Raw genomic sequence first — 7,602 nt, 5'->3', positions numbered from 1 at the left:
CTAATCTATATTACTTTCATTTGCTATGACTGTATTCTACACTGTAAATTTTGGGATTTTAACTGCATCCTTTGTTATGCCTGTATTCTACACTGTTATTTTTTTTTTTACTATGATAACCTGTAACTGGCACTGTAAATAGATTTATTTGTCTTCTATATCCGTAGATAGAATTGTGGTAAATTCATTGTCTTACCTAGGAGCTTATCTCCCCGGGCCTCTACTGAAAATGGACATGTATCCAGTTAGACTAGCCCGGTAAACAAATGTAAAATAAATAAATAAAATAAAATAAATAAATAATAAATTTTAGAGTGTCTCTAGAGATGGTGTGTTTCTTTTCCTCTAATTCACTGTGATTATTGTTAACTGAAACTTGCTAAAATGCCATTAATGATGCATGTTTACCTTCTTCTGGATGAAATATTTAATTTAAGTGTCTTCATTATACCTCATGTCTGTAATTTGTAGTCATGTTTGTCATTATCACCTAGGCTGTACTGCTGTGAAGTTTCCTCTCATTCTCATGACTGACATGCTCAGTCATCTGTCAAACAGTTTGTTCTATACACACCTGGCCTGAATGGCTTTTATCGGCTAGTACAATGCATGACGGCTGTGATCTCTAGCTCTTGCTTTGCTCTTCTTGTGTCTTTTTTTTTGTTTTTAACTTTTGCCCTTCCTGCCCACCAATCCACCAATCATTAGACCCTGTCTTGGTTACCCAGCCTTTCTTTACACCAGGTGACAGCCAACCAAGATGAGCTGCTGTTATAGAGTCAATGGGAGCAGTTCCTTTTTTCCTTTTTGTGGCCCTGTTCCAGTCACACATGCCCAGTAACATGTCAAGGATTCAACATTTTATTTTATTTAATTTATTTGCAGTTGATTTACCAGGATAGTCCATTGGGCCAAATGAACCCGTTTTCAATGGAGTCCTGGGGAGGAAAGCACCAAAACTAAATAGGTTACAATAGGTTGTTCTTAATAGTTGCACAAATTATACTCTTATACAAAGGTTAAAGATACAGAAAAATAATTTGCAAGTAAATACTTAATAGATAATACAGACTAAAAGGAAATTTAGCATGAAAATATTGAGAAATAATATCATATTCGGAAGCAAACACTTACGAGGTGTGGCTTAGAGCATTATTTCCAATTATCATAGGAATAGTAATATGTAAGAGTTAGGGGTGAATAACAAGGAGAGTTGCAGGAGGAAACAGAGGAAGGAAGGAAGATGGAATTTGCAAGAGTAAGTTATGTGGGGTGGGAGAAAGAGCATTCCCACTGGGATACAAGATGTGAATGAAGAGAACTTTTAAAAATAAAATGGTTGTGGGTGGTGCAAATGGAAGGTGGTAGGGAGTTCCAAAGGCATGCAAGGCCATAAGACAGACGATTTTTTCCTGGGGGACGGGTTGGTTTATATACTTCTAACAGATTTTGATTGTTGGATCTTAATACTCTATCAGGAAGGTGCATTTTAAAAGCTGATGAAACGGAGGGACAGAGGGAAGGGTTGAAAATAAGCTTATGTGTAAGATTTAGTTAAATATATGCGAGATAACTGGGTAGCTCTAGCCATTTCAGTTTTTGGAGAGAGGAACAGTGGTGTGTGGAAGACTTGTAGTTGGTAGCGAACTTGGCAATTTTGTTGTAGCAAGAGGAAAGTTGTGTTTTTAGAGAGGTCTGTAGATTAGTTAGGAGTGGAGCTCCGTAGAGAAGGGAGGGGATGAGAAATGAAGTAGAGGGTGATTTTGGTAGCAGGTGTAAGGTAATGATTTTGTCAGTAAAGCATACCTAGTTTTTGATGGGTTTTTTTTGATATTTAGCTGTAGGTGAGAGTTGAATTTGAGCTGGCTATCAATTTGGACCCCAAGTAACTTGGTCTCTGACACCAGTTCCAGAGGTACATTATTTTGACTAGTGATGGAGAATGTGTTTATATCGAAAGACATTGCCTTAGAGGGGGTAAATAACATTAATTTAGTTTTAGAGGCATTGAGTGCTAGGTGATTTGTTTTCATCCATTGCTCAGTGGTTGTAAAGGCATATATAATAATTTTGCACCTAACAGTAGGGGGAATAATTTCTCTGAGAAGAAAAATGGTAATACTATAGTTAGGGATGGCAATGTTAATCAGCGCTCTTTTAGTGAGGTAGTTGGCGCTATTAACTTAGTAGATAGTGGGAATTCTTTAAACATTGATAAGGGTAATGACGGTGGAACTGTTAACACTACTGACAACGCAGAAAACGTTAATGTATCTAACGGTAGCAGCTTAAGTAACAACAATTGTGAGGATGTTAGTAAGCCACAAAGGGTAGGTCTAAATAGGCCTTCACCGGCCAGGGGGCAACAAAGTGTTAATGTGAAACCAAAAACGGTGAATGAGGCTTTAATGGTAAAAAGGAACCAAGGTAATAAGTCGACAGTCCTTACACGAAGTCGTACTTTTTTGGGGTCAAATTCGTCGGGGGACGAAGCATGATGGATGACATTGACTGTTTTAACATCATTAATTTAACAGAACATGTTTTTTCTGGTGATGAATTAAATTTATTAAAATATGGTTTTAATTTTGTTCCATATTATAAAGCTAATTATAGTAGTACAGTTGTTGATGTTAAGAAATTTGTTAGAAATTTAAATTTAGCATATTTGATGCATGATATACCTCAATCTAAGAAAGCTTTAATAAAACCATCAAGTTTTGCTCCTAGATTACAGCATACTATGGAAGTTTTTGAAAAAATATGTATTGAGGACATAAAAAAGGTATTAAAAAGTACTAAGAAAAATAATGATAACTTAAGTGGAGAAGAAAGAAAGGCTTTAGAACATCTAATAGCTTTAAGAAGTACCCTGCGTTTTATGAAAAGTGATAAAGGGTCTAATGTAGTAATTATGGAACAACAAGCATACAATAATAGTATGGTGGAAATTTTAGACAATCAAGAGGAATATGAGAAAGTAAAGTTGTTTGATATTCATAAAAAATTTAGATTCATTGAATCACAGTTATATGAAGCTTTGATGTCTGGTTATATTAATGTAGAATTGTATAATTTTTGTTCTGTACAACATCCTAAAATAGGGGTAATTTTTGGAATCCCGAAAATCCATAAGGATTCCAAGAACCCCCCTTTTAGACCCGTGGTGTCAAGTCCCCATTCGAGTACGGAGGGTATTTCATTAATTATAGATGCTGTATTAGGACCTATTTTACAGGAAACTTCATCTTATATTAAAGACTCCTGGCATTTTTTGGAAAAAGTTAGTAATTTTGCCAAAGAAAATGTGTTTGATCCCAGAAAACACATTATTTTTACTTTGGATGTTACATCACTGTATACGTGCATCCCACATTACAAAGGTATTGAAGCTGTATGTATTTATTTAACTAGGAATAATTTATTTTCAAATGATATAATTTCTACTATTTGTGGTTTTTTAGAAATTGTGTTGGAAAACAACTATTTCATTTTTGGTAAACAGCATTATAGGCAAAGAAAGGGTATTGCTATGGGGTCATCAGCTGCCCCGTCATTTGCCAATATAGTTATGGCATGGTGGGAAATGGATATATTGTCTATTATAGAAGAGAAATTCAATATTGTTTTTTATAAAAGGTTTATTGACGATTTAATTTTTATAATAGAAGGGAATGAAATGGTAGTAAAAAATTTTACAATGCAGGTTAATAGTCGTTCTGATTTCTTAAAGTTCACTATTGGTGATATAGGATTAACAGTAAACTTTTTAGATGTGTGTATATGGTGGGATCTTAATGACAATAGGTTCCATAGTAAAATATATAGAAAAAGGACGTTTACTAATGGTTACCTGCATTATAAAAGTAATCATCCCAAACATATTATCAAAAATATCCCAAGAGGTCAATATATAAGAGCCAGCCGGATGACCAGTAAAAGAAAAAATTTAGTTGAAGAATTTCACTTTATAACTTCTCTATTTATTGATAGAGGTTATGATATTAATGTTTTAATAAATAATGGAAATGAAATTTTTGAGAAACGTGAATCTTTATTTCCAGCAATATTAAATGAACCTTTGAATCACAATAGAATAAAAGTTTGTAAAGCTAAGAGCCCTGAAAAGGAATTTATATGTTCCTTGGAAATGAGTGGTGAAATGAATATAATTGCATCAATTTTAACAAAAAATTGGAGAATTATTCAAGGAAATTATGATGTTTCAAAGGTGTTAGGTAGTAGACCACACTTTGTTTTTAGGAATTCTCATAATATTAAAAACATGTTGGAATATCACAATACTGACTTTAGGAAAGGTATTAAAAATAAAAAAGGCATGTTCTGTTGTCATAATTGTAAAATCTGTCGGTTTATTTCTGTAGGTACTAGCATTTCTATAGCGAACAGTGACAGAATTTTTGAAGTTCCAGGTTATGTAGACTGTAATTCATGCGGGGTAGTATATATTGGCATGTACGGCATGCCCAGCATTTTATGTAGGAATGACTACACGTAATCTAAGTACCCGCATAAAAGAACATTTATACAGTATAAAATGTAAAGATGACAAAAATGCCTTATATAAACATTCTATTAATTGTGAATTTTTTAAAAAATTTGTATTTTCAGTGCTTGAAATATGTGAACCTGACTGTAGAGCTGGTGATTTCAAGAATTTTTTGGAACAAAGGGAAACATTATGGCAGGTCAGGTTAAACTCAGATAAATTTCCTGGGTTAAATGAAACAATAAATGTAAAATGTTTTTTAAAATATAGAAAGTTAGGTATAAATAAAGAACAGAATATACTCCATTTATTTAACAATTAATTACTGTTTTAGTGGATTTTATTAAGCAGTTTTTAACAAAGTTGATTATTAATTAATTGTGTAATTATGTTATTTGATTATGTGTTAATTGATTGTATATTTAAACAAGCTGAAATGGGTTTTGAGTATTTTCTGATGAAGTCGTATGATGAAAGCGTGTATTAAAGTGTGTTGTACGCTATTTTGACTGGATTTACATCATTGGTGCTATCTATTTTTGTATTTCCTTTTTCACTTTGCCACTCTACACGAACTGGTTCTTTTGGTGGAGTTCGGTTGTAAAGGCATCCTGAGTCAGTTTTAAGAGAGAGGGGATAGAAGTGGCAGAGCAAATAATAGTAGAATCATCAGCATATTGGATGATATCTGAGAATGGGATAGAGTTGCGGAAATCATTTATAAATATATTAAAGAGAAGGGGACCCAGTATGGAGCCCTGGGGTACCCCAGTAGGGGTATTTAGAAATGAGGAGGTAGCCTTTTTCCATTTGACTGCTTGATACATGTTAGATAAGTAGCTGGAGAACCAGTTCAGAGAGGAGGGAGATAAGTTGAGTTTTGAGAGTTTAGTTAGTAGCAGGCTGTGGGAGATAGTGTCAAAGGCCTTGGAGAGGTCGAGTAGTAGGGTAGAACCAATTTGGCCAGAGTCTCGGGCTTTATTTACAATTTCAAGGAAGGAGAGGAGGGCAGTCATAGTGCTATGATTTGGTCTCAATCCGTGTTGTGTGGGAGTTAGTAGGTGATTATCTAAGAGATATGGAAGGAGTTGTAGTTGGATGCATTTTTCTAGGAGTTTAGAGATGGGGGACAGAATAGCGATGGGGCGGAAATTAGTAACATTGTTGTTGTTGCCACCTTTATGTAAAGGTATGATAAACGCCTTTTTCCAAATTTGAGGTACCATACATTCTTGGATAGAACGGTTGATTAAAATGCTAATGGGGTAGGAGATTGCTTCAGCAGCTTTGCTAAGAAAGTAAGAAGGGATATTATCAGGAGCATTGGTGCATGGCTTCAGTTTTAGAAGGAGTTTCTTTATAGTAGAAGTGGGTATAGGTTTTAATGAGAAAAAAGGAGAGTGTGAAGAGGGGAAATTAGGGGCAGAAGAAGATAATGAAGTAGTTGGAGTAGGAGAAGGAGAGGAGGGATGAGAGTTAGTAGATGGGAGCAAGGATGTAGTAGCAGTGCAGGGTAGAGTGCTGGTGGGGGAGTATTGGAGTATGTAGTGGTGTTAGAGAAAGATGATGTTAATTTGGAAATAGAATCAATGAAAAAAAAGTTAAATTGGGTAGCCAAATCTAGGTCAAGAGCGTTTGGGTCTGGGGTAGGGGTATCTGGTTTGCTGGGGTTAAGGAGAGTAGATATACCTTTCCAGAATTTCTGAGGGTTTGATTTATTATTGTTTTGGAGTGTGGAAAAGTAATTCTGTCGATCGGAGATTATGAGCTTTTTTACCTTATTTTGAAGTATTTTGTATTCATTATGGACTAGGGGGGATTTGTTTTTCTGGTAGTGTGCCCAGACTTTATCTCTGTGTCGCATGGATGCTAGCATGCTTTTCGTTAGCCAAGAGGCTGTTTTAATTTTTATTCTTTTAGTCCTTAAGGGTGCCTGGGAATCAAGTAGTTTTAGGAATATTGAGTTGAAATGGGAAACTGCGTTATCTAGAGATGTCTTTAGACAATTCCAGTTAATTGCTTTTAGAGAGTTTGAAAAGGTTGTTGGGTTAAAGGTTTTTTGGTTATGGATAGTAATATAATTATGGGTGCGATGCAGGGGTGATGGGAGTCTATGAGTGAAGATGGGTATATGGTCACTGAGATGATCAGGAAGAGTGCCACTGTCAGTGGCAGTGGCAGTGGCACATGCAGTAGAGATCAGCAAGAGAGTCACTCACTTCCATAATTGTCGTCACCTCTCAGGACAGCCCTGGCCCCCTTAAAGCTAGTGTTCTTGTGGGGTCTCTCATATCCACTAGTAATTCAACCATGAGGAATGTGCACCCCAGACATATATTCCTGCTCCCTTCCCACCAATGAGAGATAAGATGGCTAACCCATGTCACTTCTCTTCTTCCCCATGCCAGCACCAAGAGGTACCCGAGCCACTAATTAAAGATGGATCACTATTGGTCAGAGTCAGGTCTTTACCCCACTATATCAGTGGAGCTGGCAAGCGGATAAGCTTTGCAATATTGCCCATCCATGTTACTCTTAGAGCTGTTGTTGATGAATAGAAATGTCAGTTCAGTAAAGCTTAATTTAAACCCTGCATTGCCTGTTATAAATACTTACTTTTGTTTTAACTGAATGAACTGCAGGCTTACATTGTTGTAATGCACTGCTCTATATTACTTACTTGTTTTCAATGCATGTTTTTCAATACATTCCTGCCAACAATAAGCCCTCTTCTATGAGCCATAACATTTCCCACTCCCCCAATAACTCACAACCCACAGATCCACCAACAAGAGAGGACCATCATCCAGGTGACCACAGAGAACTTTCTACCCCTACCTGTGTTGTTTATCTGGTCTTCAAGGGAGCAAGGAATGCCCTTGTCAAAACAAGCTGAAGACTTAGCTTTAGCCCTAACAGACTATTGCTATCTATGTGTCAGGACTGGGACCCTGATTGCCTTGTGGTTGGGGTAGTAGTCTACACTCAAAACCCTCAACAACTATATCATTAAGTGCAGATGATAAAGTTGTTTTCTATATGGCCATTTCCCTGCCCATTTTTGGTAAAATGTGCGTCCACATCACAGCTGA

Source organism: Protopterus annectens, chromosome 9.part0 (assembly GCF_019279795.1).
Source record: "Protopterus annectens isolate FY-2018-M chromosome 9.part0, PAN1.0, whole genome shotgun sequence".
NCBI lineage: Eukaryota > Metazoa > Chordata > Ceratodontiformes > Protopteridae > Protopterus > Protopterus annectens.
Note: the sequence above shows the minus strand (reverse complement) of the source record.